Source organism: Bison bison, unplaced genomic scaffold, assembly GCF_000754665.1.
Source record: "Bison bison bison isolate TAMUID 2011002044 unplaced genomic scaffold, Bison_UMD1.0 scf7180017864358, whole genome shotgun sequence".
Taxonomy (NCBI): domain Eukaryota; kingdom Metazoa; phylum Chordata; class Mammalia; order Artiodactyla; family Bovidae; genus Bison; species Bison bison.
In genome coordinates, this window is record NW_011494930.1 from 1,914,412 (window position 1) to 1,929,141 (window position 14,730).

Genomic DNA, 14,730 nt, shown 5'->3' on the forward strand with positions numbered 1-14,730 from the left:
AAGTGTCTTTTAATTTCATGGCTGCAGTCACCATCTGCAGTGATTTTGGAGCCCTCCAAAATAAAGTCTCTCACTGTTTCCATTATTTCCCCACCTATTTGCCATGGAATGATGGGACCAGATGCCATGATCTTCATTTTCTGAATGTTGAGTTATAAGCCAACTTTTTCATTCTCCTCTTTCACTTTCATCAAGAGATTTAGAAAGCATATCAAACATATAATTTGTCAAAGTGAAACTGTACATATCTGAAAAATAGAAGACTCTGTATGAGATGGAATGATTTTGGGGGGCATACATTGTATTGCTTCATTTTGCTTCAAAAAATGAGGGAATGACACTCATTAGGAACTTAATAAGAAGTAAACTGAATAGATTATTTTTGAGGTAGCAATTTTCTTATTAATCGACATGTTCAAGCAGAGGGCATTGGTGAGAATGTTTGGGTACCCTGAGAAAAATAGGGTTGTATCTTATGTTTGGTGAAAACCTCCTTGCAATTCAAAATTTTGTTTCTTTCTAGCTAATTTATGGCATGTGCAGAAATAGAACCTACTATTAAAAATAGAACTAGGGACCCTGCCTTTTATTCTTTCCAATGCACTTTGACTAATCTGGGTGATATTTGCCAGCCTGTTTCATCTCTTTCAGAAGTAGAAAGATAATGCATTAGAGCCACTTCGTATCAGAGAAAAGTTTCCCTGACTCTGTCTACTGTGTCCTTGATGGCAGTTGTACAGTAGTTTTTCTTACCCAGAAGGATGGAAAATTATATACTTGATGCAAAGGACCATGAGGAATTTGGAGGTGATATTGTTTGAAACCTAACCCAAAGAAACATTATTTAATGTATTACTTTGAAAAATGTCATGGTTATACTTTTTCTGATGTCCTTAACATAATAATTATATTGTACAGCCATTTTCTTATTTTACTTATACTATAAAAATTATTTTTATCCCCTTTGTGATGGGAGAACAATGTAGGACAAGAATTTAATAAAATGTATTCTACTTGATTTTCAATTGGTTTTGAAAACAATGAGGTATATAAAATATGATCAACCTGTCATATACTTACTTCATTTTTGAATAATATGGAGGCTTAATGTGTGCCTGACAAGATTCTTAATACATCATATGAATTTAATATTTTAAGCACTTTGGTCAATATTGAAAGAAAAGCTCATTTTCACCTAATGAACATACCAAGTTAATTAGCCATCATTTATAATCCTAGCAGTGTGGAAGGTAATATAGCATTTCAAAATAAATTTAAGACTGCTGCTGACACAGGCAGCATAATATTTTTGCAAGATATGAAGGTTGTAACCATAAAATAATGTTAACCTTTAGGTGTCCTTGAAAGTGACCAAGGTAAAGCAATTCAATAATTACAAAAAAACTGATGCTTTTCCCAAAAATCTGGATAATAAATATCATTTTGAATGTGAAACACTTCAACTGTATTTGAACATTGCATATTTCTTATTTACCAGTTTTCTCTACTTTAGAACATGTTCTACATGACAGGTTAGATACCCTGTAAAGTCTTTGCCCTGGAAAGATGTTCTGGCTGACACTGGTGACTATTTTGTTCCAGTACACAGATATGAAAATATTTGACTGCAAAAGAATTCCAAGTAGTTCACATCTGAAAATATTAGGAATTAAACACTAGAGAGATGCCCATATAGCTGAAGCAGACAAAATGTTTTCTCTCTGATCACTATCCAGAACTTAGAATATAATCAATTCTGCAAATGTAAATATTTATTGTAAGTGACACATTGCTTTTACAAAGTTCTCAAGCAGTTCTTTTATTATATCTTTTATTACAAATTTTATCCTACATTAACAACATAAGTCATGGGTTTGGGTCATTGATTGTAACGCGGAAAATTATAAATCCAAGCTTAAAAAATTGAAAACAATTTTCAATCAGTTTAAATCTTTATATTTGCATTATTTAAATCATCCTCAAAAAGTATTTCAGAAAGACTAAAATTAATTTAGCATTTCACTCTAAAATTCATACATTATAAAATGAGTCAAAAATATGAATATAAACTGTTGGAAATCAATTAATCAGGTCTCAAATAATATATGATTTTTCATTTGCCACTTTTATATGCTGATCACAATATGTATTTTGGGAAATAATTCACAATGAGTGAACATAGGTCCCCAGATCATATTGTTCATTTTCCATTCATTATAATTTGTTAGTTAGAAAATAAAAACTTGAAATACAAAAACTATATCAGTTAGGATAATTATAACATTTTGTTGAAAAATATTGACTAAATGGAGAAGAGAAGGAAAATATAGAACTCTGTCTATGATTTAAATGTATTGGAAATAACACTTGACCTCCATCAGAGATGTTTCAATCATGCAAGTAAGTTGACATTTTTGGATGTTATTATTTTTGTCTATAACAAGTAGAAAGTAACATCTGCCCTATATAAGTCACAGTATTGTGTGTTAAAAATTGATGAAATGAGTTTTTTAGAAATTATAAATAAGCATATTATTAAGTGATTAATAAATGAGTAGACAAAGGTTGAAAAGAGTACTTTGCTTGAAGTCTGTATATTTCAGTTCAGTTCAGTTGCTCAGTCATGTCCTACTCTTTGCAACCTCATGGGCTGCAGCATGCCAGCCTTTCCTGTCCACCACCAACTCCTGGAGCTTACTCAAACTCATGTCCATAGAGTCGGTGATGCCATCCAACCAGCTCAGCCTCTGTCGTCCCCTTCTCCTCATGCATTCAATCTTTCCCAGCATCAGGGTCTCTTCCAAGTGGTCAGTTCTTTGCATCAGATGGCCAAAGTATTGGAGTTTCAGCTTCTGCATCAGTTCTTCCAATGAATATTCAGGACTGATTTCCTTTAGGATGGACTGTTTGGATATCCTTGCAGTCCAAGGGACTCTCAAGAGTCTTCTCCAGCACCAAAGTTCAAAAGCATCAATTCTTCAGCACTCAGCTTTCTTTATAGCCCAACTCTCACATCCATACATGACTACTGGAAAAAACATAGCATTGACTAGAAGCACCTTAGTTGGCAAAGTAATGTCTCTGCTTTTAAATATGCTATCTAGGTGGGACATAACTTTACTTCCAAGGAGTAAGTGTCTTTTAATTTCATGGCTGCAATCACCATCTGCAGTGATTTTGGCGCCCCAAAAAATAAAGTCTCTCACTGTTTCCATTATTTCCCCATCTTTTTGCCATGAAGTGATGGGGCCAAATGCCATGATCTTAGTTTTCTGAATGTTGAGTTTTAAGCCAACTTTTTCACTCTCCTCTTTCACTTTCATCAAGAGGCTCCTTAGTTCTTCTTCACTTTCTGCCATAAGCTTGATGTCATCTGCATATATGAGGTTATTGACATTTCTCCTGGCAAATTTGATTCCAGCTTGTGCTTTATCCAGCCTGGCATTCCTCATAATGTACCCCTACATAAGAGTTAAATAAGAAGGGTGACAATATACAGCCTTGATGTACTCCTTTCCTGATTTGGAATCAGTTAGTTGTTCCATGTCCAGTTCTAACTTTTACTTCTTGAACTGCATACAGATCTCAGTGGGCAGGTCAGGTGGTCTGGTATTCCCATCTCTTTAAGAATTTTCCAAAGTTTGTTGTGATCCATACAGTCAAAGGCTTTGGCGTGGTCAATAAAGCAAAAGTAGACATTTTTCTGGAACTTTTGTGCTTTTTCAATGATCCAGCAGATGTTGGCAATTTGTACATTTACAGTTATCTTTTTATTTTTGTGGGCTCCAAAATCACTGCAGATGATGATTGCAGCCATGAAATCAAAAGATGCTTACTCCTTGGAAGGAAAGTTTTGACCAACCTAGATAACATATTCAAAAGCAGAGACATTACTTTGCCAACAAGGTTCGTCTAGTCAAGGCTATGGTTTTTCCTGTGGTCATGTATGGATGTGAGAGTTGGACTGTGAAGAAACCTGAGCACCGAAGAATTGATGCTTTTGAACTGTGGTGTTGGAGAAGACTCTTGAGAGTCCCTTGGACTGCAAGGAGATCCAACCAGTCCATTCTGAAGGAGATCAGCCCTGGGATTTCTTTGGAAGGAATGATGTTAAAGCTGAAACTCCAGTACTTTGGCCACCTCATGCAAAACGTTGACTCATTGGAAAAAAGTCTGATGCTGGGAGACATTGTGGGCAGGAGGAGAAGGGGATGACAGAGGATGAGATGGCTGGATGGCATCACCGACTCTATGGACATGAGTCTGAGTGAACCCCGAGAGTTGGTGATAGATAGAGAAGCCTGGTGTGCTGCGGTTCATGGGATCACAAAGAGTCGGACACGACTGAGCAACTGAACTGAACTGAACAGTTATCTTAATCCTATCTGAAGGGTTTGTGCTTCTTAAAAGAGGCATATTCTGAAGGAACAAGGTACCATTCTCAATAGCCTTCAATGGTTAGGAGTAAGCAAGTCACTAAGGTTTCAGTTCAGTTCAGTCAGTCAGTCGTGTCCGACTCTTTGTGACCCCATGAATCACAGCACGCCAGCCTCCCTGTCCATCACCAACTCCCGGAGTTCACTCAAACTCATGTCCATTAAGTTGGTCATGCCATCCAGCGATCTCATCCTCTGTTGTCCCCTTCTCCTCCTGCTCCAATCCTTCCCAGCATCAGAGTCTTTCCCAATGATTCAACTCTTCTCATGAAGTGGCCAAAGTACTGGAGTTTCAGCTTTAGCATCAGTCCTTCCAATGAACACCCAAGACTGATCTCCTTTAGAATGGACTGGTTGGATCTCCTTGCAGTCCAAGGGACTCTCAAGAGTCTTCTCCAACACCACAGTTCAAAAGCATCAATTCTTCGGTGCTCAGGTTTCTTCACAGTCCAACTCTCACATCCATATATGACCACTGGAAAAACCATAGCCTTGACTTGACAGACCTTTGTTGGCAAAGTAACGTCTCTGCTTTTCAATATGCTATCTAGGTTGGACATAACTTTCCTTCCAAGGAGTAAGCATCTTTTGATTTCATGGCTGCAATCACCATCTGCAGTCATTTTGGAGCCCAAAAAGTCTGGCAATGTTTCCACTGTTTCCGCATCTATTTCCCATGAAATGATGGGACCAGATGCCATGATCTTAGTTTTCTGAATGTTGAGCTGTAAGCCAACTTTTTAAAACAGCCTCTTTCACTTTCATCAAGAGTCTTTTTAATTCCTCTTTCTGCCATAAGGGTGGTGTCATCTGCATATCTGAGGTTATTGATATTTCTCCTGGCAATACTAAGGTTTAGAGACTCATAATTTCTTGCCTGAGACATTGAATCTTTAACAAGAGACTCCTAGAGGACAGAGCTATTGCAATTTGTTTTCCTGCCCCAGATGCCTGGCTGTGGTGATGAGACCATTGCCTGGGACAGGAATAGAGGCAGTGATAACAGATGTATCAGTGAGGTGGGCTCAGAGTCATCGTAGGGTATGGGCCCCGGCTCTGGTTCCCACAGCCAACTGGCCCCTGACCTTTGACTTATGTTCTGAGCCTGGTACTCTAATCTTTCTGTGATTTCTAATACCTATTTAATGTTCTTCCAGAATGTATCCTTTTCTGCCAAGAGAGTCAGACTTGACATTTGCTACTTGAAACAAACAAACAGAAAAATCTGACTGTGTCATGCAAATTCACTGGGGGTTTATTTGATACGAACCTAGTTATAGTAATATAATTGATACTCTCTTTTAAAGAGTAAAAACATCATGATATAGTTCATGAATTCCTCTTTGTTGCTAGAAAGGCTCTTTCTTTCTATCTTTCTGATCTTTTATGTATCTTAGTATATTAATACTGTCTTGTATGATGCCTTACCTTTAATGACTGTACTCAGAGACACTCCATAATTCCTTTTGTAGCTCAAATTCCCATCAGAACTTACAGTAATCACTGCCCTAAAAAAGAGTTAGTTAAAACTGGCATGTACCAAAATATGAGGATTGGTATATTAGCAATGAATATTTTAGTGTCTACAGTTGTTCCACTTTTCACTGCAATACAGTGTTTCTTATCCTTCACTTGTGTAATAAATAAATGACATATTTCTGAGGACTGATTTATTTGTCTTGGTTTGTGTGAATTGATTCATTTCAGAGCATTCACCAGAATAGTTGGTATCAAAATAATGCTGTATACAAAACATATAAATGCATTATTGAATGAAGAATGAACTAAAAGACCATAAGTTCTCAAAGATGATGCTCACAGCAAGAGGATTAAATTGCATAAAAATCAAGTCACTACTCTGAAATACTTAGTGTAATAAAAGCTTGAGAGAAAAATGTAAGATGAACTCAATTTCTCAGCCATTGCTATGAGTCTGGATGTGCATCCTGCTGTTATGTGAACAATTACCATGCCTGGAGGGAACTGAATGAATGTTGGCACCTATTGGCAGATGAAATAAAAACCTAAGCTTATTCTCCTATCATGAGGCTCACATGCCATATGCTAAAAACTAATACATTAAGCTGGCATAATGAGGAAGATAACACATTGTGTTCCTGCTTGCTTACATTGCAAAAACTATGACACCATTATACAAATTGTCTGTAATTCATTGATCTTCCTTTTTTCTTGCAATTCTTTGAATTTTAGAAGTACCTAAGTTATAAAAATATAACAGTCGATTTGCTTAAAAGTAGAAGATACTTGAACTTTGGCCTAAATCTTTTTCTCTCCATTTTTCTTGAATCTGCCAAGATATTTGCCATTGAGTGCCATTTTCTGTATGTGTCTTTTTTTCATAAAACAGGGCTGTATAGAAAATCTGCAACTATAACACTGAAAATCCTATTTTCATTAGATGGGTTATTCTTATAATTTTGCTTTACATTTTAACTTTATTACTGTGTTCCCTGCATGAAAGATATGCAAAATATGTAACCTGGTTTAGGTTTTGGGCCAAGGGATCAGTGAATATTTGACTATGGATTGATAATTGATACATGGGATGTTTGGAAACTTAGAATGATAACAAAGTTCATTCTAAACTTAGAATGAAGCTCAAGTGAGAATGTATGGGTGGGGGGAATGAGCCATTGCCTCAAATAAAGAGAAGCAAATTTAGTTCTTCTTTCCAATTACCCTTGTGGATATTTCTGAACATAAAAATAGACAGAGCAGCATAAGGTCACAGGTATATAAGAAAAATGCACATATGATGGCTAGAGCCCAAGACCTCTTATCAAATCATCCAGTCAGTAGTATGTTCTGCATCTGGGCAAACACAGTAAAGTATTCAAAGAATATAAGACACAATTTTTATTCTCAAGGAGCTTAAAATTCAAACAGCATGCCAACACAAGCAGGGTTATAGTATGGAAAATAAAACTGCATTCGATTAAAATTAGGTGTAATCTAGATGGGATAAATCAGACTATTGTGGGACTCCTGAAAAATCAGAAGACTTTGTGTAGAAGATTGGATTTGATTTGTTGAAGGATATGAAGAATGTGGATAGTAAAGCAAAGGTGTTAGAGATGCTAGGGAAAGACAAGCCAAGATAAACAAAGCCACTATCCTCACAATAAGCATGCTTTGTCTTCAGGAGAAAGGAATAGTAATAAATGATGAAATGTCGCTGAATAATTCAAATATGTGTGGGGAGGAAAGAGAAGACGGCTCATGGAAAATATTGAAAAAGCAGATATTTGGACTTGTTCTGGTAGATAATAAGGAAACATTGAAGAAAACACAATTTCATTCAAAGCTAATACATATTAATGTAATTCCCAGCTACTGTCTGGCCATTGTGCAGGATGGTAAAATAGCTAAAAATAATTTCCCCTGCTTTATAGTAATTTCAAAGGAAGGGAAAGACTCCAAGAGTTATATTATTGGGAATTGCCTAGCTTTTATTAATGTTACATATCGATAAAGTATTCTAAGTGTATCACCTAGTATTATATAGTATGTGGTTTTTTTCACCTTGAAAGTCTTTTCTGCTTTGCTTCAAAATTTACTTTTAGACACTCAAAAAGAGAAAAATAGAATATGGAATTTCTGGTTACGTGATTTTGCAAATCGATATTTTGTGTTTCTCTGATACACTATTCAGTTCAGTCCAGTTCACTTGCTCAGTAGTGTCTGACTCTTTGCGACTCCATGAATTGTAGCACTCCAGGCCTCCCTGTCCATCACCAACTCCCGGAATTCACTCAAACTCACGTCCATCCAGTTGGTGATGCCATCCAGCCATCTCATCCTGTCGTCCCCTTCTCCTCCTGCCCACAACCCCTCCCAGCAGATGTTCAAGCTGATTGTAGAAAAGGCAGAGGAACCAGAGATCAAATCGCCAACAACCACTGGATCATTGAAAAAGCAAGAGAGTTCAGAAAAACATCTATTTCTGCTTTATTGACTATGCCAAAGCCTTTGACTCTGTGGATCACAATAAACTATGGAAAATTCTGAAAGAGATGGGAATACCAGACCACCTGACCTGCCTCTTGACAAACCAATATGCAGGTCAGGAAGCAACAGTTAGAACTGGACATGGACCAACAGACTGGTTCCAAATAGGAAAAGGAGTACGTCAAGGATGTATATTGTCACCCCGCTTATTTAATATATGCTGAGCACGTCATGAGAAACACTTGGCTGGAAGAAGCACAAGCTGGAATCAAGATTGCCAGAAGAAATACCAAAAACCTCAGATATGCAGATGACACCACCCTTATGGCAGAAAGTGAAGAGGAACTAAAAAGCCTCTTGATGAAAGTGAAAGAGGAGAGTGAAAAAGTTGGCTTAAAGCTCAACATTCAGAAAACGAAGATCATGGCATCTGGTCCTATCACTTCATGGCAAATAGATGGGGAAACAATGGAAACAGTGTCAGACTTTATTTTTGGGGGCTCCAAAATCACTGCAGATGGTGAGTGCAGCCAAGAAATGAAAAGATGCTTATTCCTTGGAAGGAAAGTTATGACCAACCTAGATAGCATATTGAAAAGAAGAGACATTACTTTGCCAACAAAGGTCCGTCTAGTCAAGGCTATGGTTTTTCCAGCAGTCATGTATGGATGTGAGAGTAGGACTGTGAAGAAAGCTGAGCGCCGAAGAATTGATGCTTTTGAACTGTGGTGTTAGAGAAGACTCTTGAGAGTCCCTTGGACTGCAAGGAGATCCAACCAGTCCATTCTAAAGGAGATCAACCCTGGGTGTTCTTTGGAAGGAATGATGATAAAGCTGATACACTATATCCTCCATCAAAATGTGCAGCACTGAAAGACAAATTATATTAAGAGATATGGGCTTCCCAGGTGGTGTAGTAGTAAAGAATCCACCTGCAAATGCAGGAGACCCAATAACTTTATCCCTGGGTCAGGAAGAACCCCTAGAGGAGGAAATGGCAACCTGCTCAATCACTTCTGAATGTTGAGCTTTAGTATTCTTGCCTGGAAAATTCCATGGACTGATGAACATGGTGGGCTACAGTCCATGGGGTCACAAAGAATCAGACATGACTGACTACACACACACACACACACCTAAAGAGATATGTTAAAATCCCCAAAATTAAATATTTATAGATATCAAAAATAAATATAAACACAACACAATGAGTAGAAGATAAATCTATGTACTTTCTGGGTTTCAGGTATCAATACTGAGAAAATGTAAAGTTCACTTTGTCTAAGTAATAAAGATGAAACCCACAACATATAAAAGATTGAAGGGACCAAAAATAGGCTCACTTCTGAAAATCAGGGTTAAAGAGAATTTCCACTGATGCTTGAAGCAGATGAAATACGTTAACACCAAATAAGTCTTAAAATTGTGGCTTTTTGAAGTTACGGATCTGGGAAGTAGATGGACAAAGACCTGACTTAAGACTAGAACTAAAATAACACATCTCTTGCTTAAGATATGAATTTACAATATCCCTGGTATCATTGTAGATAGGAGCTCCAAACTGACTTTTTAAGGATTTGTTTTGTATCAGGGGCCTTGTGGGTTAGTTGAAAAGTGAAAAGTGAAAGTGTTATTCATTCAGTTCTGTCTAACTCTTTGTGACCCCATGGACCCAGGATCCTCTGTCCATGGAATTTTCCAGGCAAGAATACTGGAGTGGGTTACCATTCCCTTCTCCAGGGAATTTTGCCAACCCAGGGATGTAACTCAGGTCTCCTGAATCACAGGCAGATTCTTTACTGTCTGAGCTACCAGGCATTTAAATTCAGTATGCAAGATGATTATAAGGAAGAAATAAAGGGACAAAGAATCACTGCTCTGATTACTGCAACATACCATACAAGATGAATCTGAAAAATCAAAATTCTGATGAACATAAAGAATGAAAAATGTAAATTACTCTAAACGAATTTACACTAAATTAAATAAGAATAATATAATATATAAAATTTGTACATACTCATATTTAATGTCATTAAAGAGATGAGGAAATAACATTCAAAGATTTATTTCTGCAAAACTGGTGCAGAAAGGAGACACTATCAGATGACTATGATATCTTCATTGGAAATATTTGAAACATTTGAAACAATGTGAATGTTAAAGACAAAAACACAAAGTAGGATGAATTCTGAAATGTTTGGAGTTGGGGTGTACCATATCAGTTGAACCTGATGATGGAGACAACTCTTCTGCATGCTTTGGAAAGATTCCCCTGTACAAGGAGATGAAAGATAAAACCTTCAAAAATTCAGTGGTTGCCCTGTGGGTGAAATGTTTAGGATTTCAGTAATCTTTGGCAAGCCAAAATATTCTTTTATGTCAGTGGTTTATTAACATTACCCTCAGAGTTTCTGATTAGTAAAAGTGGTCAAAACTCAAGTATTTATATTTTTAACAAGTTCTCAAGTTAATGCAAATCCATGTCATATGAAACAGAAATCAAGAAATTATTTCAAGAGCATATTGGGCACTAGTTCAGGTTAAGTGCCTGACCATGTGACATCAGGAATGGATATTATCACATTCAGGGACTCACAATATTGGATAGATAGAGCAGCAATATGTTATACAAAAGAAATGATACTCTTGGGATCCAGCCCTGCAAGATCCAGAGGACACAGTAAAGTGCAAAAAGAGGTAGCCCAGACTTTCATGTTTCCTACCTCTGTTTCATTACTGCCTCTCCCTCAACTTAACACCCATTTCCTCCTTGAGGGTTCCCTAAGACTCATTGGCAAAGGTGGATATGAATACAGCCTTCATTTGCAGATGAGTGAAGTTGTTATTAGAAGAAAATGGACTGCTTCCAAATTACAGTCGTTTTGAGGGCTGACCCTAAAAGCACTGGGCAGGAGGAAATAGCCTCACAGTGTGAAGATCTATATACAGAACACATGATCACTTACTTTGGGGCTGAAATGGCTTTGAGTACAGTTATAAGCTGACTCCTATGCAGGCATGAATGGTGTCCTATGTTGCCCCAGTACATGGCACAATGGAAGTCAAACAAATATGGCAAAGAGTACAACGGTGGATCTTTGGGACTGAGTGCCAAACACTTACATTGTTTTTCACATTAATACATACCAGAGAATAATGTTGAGAAACGCTTAACAAGATAGACAGGATGATTTTTCTTATCTTTGTCTATCAACCACTCTCTTCATAAACTTCCATGCTGGTCCAATGAATCTGATAAGAGCATACCTGGTAGCAAGTTTATAAACTGGGCTCAAGAACATATATTCCCATTCTCCACCTATAAATCTACAAGCAGAAGAGGCAACTCTGATCCCTTTATCTTATCACTGTTCCTCAAATAAGAACTCTGGTGCCAGCTTGAATATAATGGATGCTTTCTATCCTGGATGGTACAGCAATTTGTTCTTATTGAAATTGACACCTACTTCAGATAAGAGTTTGTCTTCCTTGCCTGCTGTAGTGCTTCTTTGAGCATTACTATCTTAGAGCCAAGAGAACTGGCATGGAACCCTGTACTGCACTGTCTCATACCATGGACCAATTTGATGGCAGAAGACATATGACGATATGCCCCTGATCACAGAACCCACAATATATTGCATCACAAATCCATTACTTGCTATCAGACTGATGGAATGGATATCAAAGTCACCACAAAAAAATAGCTCAGATTACTATGTCTTGTGATTTTGAGATACTATTTTCCAATATTTGCACTGAACCAACAGCTTACATCTGGGGATATATACTTAGAACCTGGAATGCTTCAATCCAGAAACCATGAGCAAAAGTAAGATCTGTCCCTCTATACAGTCTTCTCAAAAGCCTGCTTAAGAAACAAAAGGCAAGATTAGTGATGTAGATTTTGAAGAATTAATCTGGAAAGACTCACTCTACTGGATATTAATCTATCAATCTATTTATATTATCTAATATTGGTATAGATTGATAAAACGGAGTGGCAACTTTTAAACATGTTAAATGACAGATTTGACTTTACAAAGCAATAAATAATGGACTTTCTATGTAGTAGAGCTAGAAAAATTGGTTGTTCTGTGGATAATATAAATTTGGATTCTTTACTCATATCATATAACAAAAATCTTTCCAGTTAGATTACAATTTAAGTGAGAATAGCAAAAAGTTAAAACTGTAAAAAAAATATGTAAGAAGATATGACCTCAGGATAGGGAAGAGTATCTATAAGGCAAAAATAGCACAAAAGATACAGGAAAATATTTATAAATTTCACCATAATTAATTTAAATTTTCCTATATGGGCACACCATAAGGAAAATGAAAAGAAAAATCTTAAAAATCGTACTTACTGGACCTATATAAAAAAGCAAAAATTCAATTATATATTGTTAGGAATCTCTTGTGGAGAAGGCAATAGCACCCCACTCCAGTACTCTTGCCTGGAGAATCCCATGGACGGAGGAGCCTGGTAGGCTGCAGTCCATGGGGTCACTGACGGTCGGACACGACTGAGCGACTTCACTTTCACTTTTCACTTTCATGCATTGGAGAAAGAAATGGCAACCCATTCCAGTGTTCTTGCCTGGAGAATCCCAGGGACCGGGGAGCCTGGTGGGCTGCCGTCTATGGGGTCGCACAGAGTCGGACATGACTGAAGTGACTCAGCAGCAGCAGGAATCTCTCCAGTAGTAGTAATCAATAATAAAATGCCAACCCAATGAGAAAATCAACAATAATAAAAAACAATGCACACAGGAGGAAATCTGGATTAGTAGTGAACGCAAAAAAAGTCGCTAACAGCAGAATTAATTACAAAAATGAAAAAACACAGTTAGAGGCCATTATTATTATTATTACTATTACATAGGCAAGAACTTTAAGATATTTGCCAATCCCAATAACTGCCAAAGATATAGAAAAATAAAATTAAGAATTTTCTCATGCTCCAGAAATTCATGTAAAATAGCACCAGCATTTTGGAATGCAATTTGACTATATCTAGGAAGTTTAAGAGGCACTGTATCATTTAGAATGATGTTCAGGCATAAGTAACTGTAAATCAGATTACAGTGTTTAATCAAGGAAAGGGTTTGTCTCAGGCCTATAATAAAAATTATCTGGAGACCCTGGGCGTCCCAGGGCTGGCTGAAGCAGTGGCTAACAATGCCTTCAAGCACCCAGACCTGTTTTGCCACTCTGCTTTCCTTAATGTGTGGCTGCTGCACCTCCAGGATCACCACAATTCTGGGCAAGAGAAAGATTAGGGGAGATTAAATTGGCTTTGGCATTTCATAAGATAGCCACTTCTAGCTGCAAAAAGAGATTTCTTTTCAAACTCTAAAGTTGAGATAGTCAACTATTAAAAAGATGTGGACATTGCTGAATTTACCATACATATATGAGATCCACTATCTTGCTACGCAAAGTGTGTTCTGTTCTCAATGAATAAAAGGGTGCCTCTGCACCATTTAGAGCTTCACAAGTGGTGCTGGTAAAGAATCTACCTGCAGTGCGGGAGACCTGGGTTCAATCCCTGGGTTGGAAGATCCCCTGGTGGAGGGCATGGCAACCCACTCCAGTATTTTGCCTGCAGAATTCCCATGGACAGAGGAGCCTAGCAGGCTACAGTCCATGGGGTCGCAAAGAGTTGGACACTATTGAGTGACTAAGTCCAGCAGAGCACTGCATCATTTAGGAATTTTTTAGAAATGCATAATTTCAGGTACTACTTCAGATTTACTTCAGTATCTTCGTTTTAACAGGGTCCCTGTAGATCCATATGCAAGTTAATCATGTAATAATATACATTGCATCTTACAAAAAAAGTGGAAGTAACTTAAATGCCCATAAACAACAAAATAAACATTTATCTATTCAATAGAACAATTTAAAGGGCAGTTGAAACAAATAACTAGATTGACTAGTACTCATTTGGACAAATAACAAAAGTAAAATATTGATTTATGAATATCAAAATTAAATCAATAGTATGATACAGTTTTTATATGTTTTTAAAGTATAAAGCAGTATTTCATATGAATACAAACATACTTATCAAAATATTTAAAAATGAATGGATGAGGAATGCCTACCAACTTCTTATATTGATTATCTTGGGGTAAAGATAAACAGAAATGTTCCATTGATCTATATTTCTGTCTTTGTGCCAGTATCAATGGAACAAAATAGAAAGCCCAGAGATAAATCCACGCACATATGGACACCTTATCTTTGACAAAGGAGGCAAGAATATACAATGGATTAAAGACAATCTCTTTAACAAGTGGTGCTGGGAAATCTG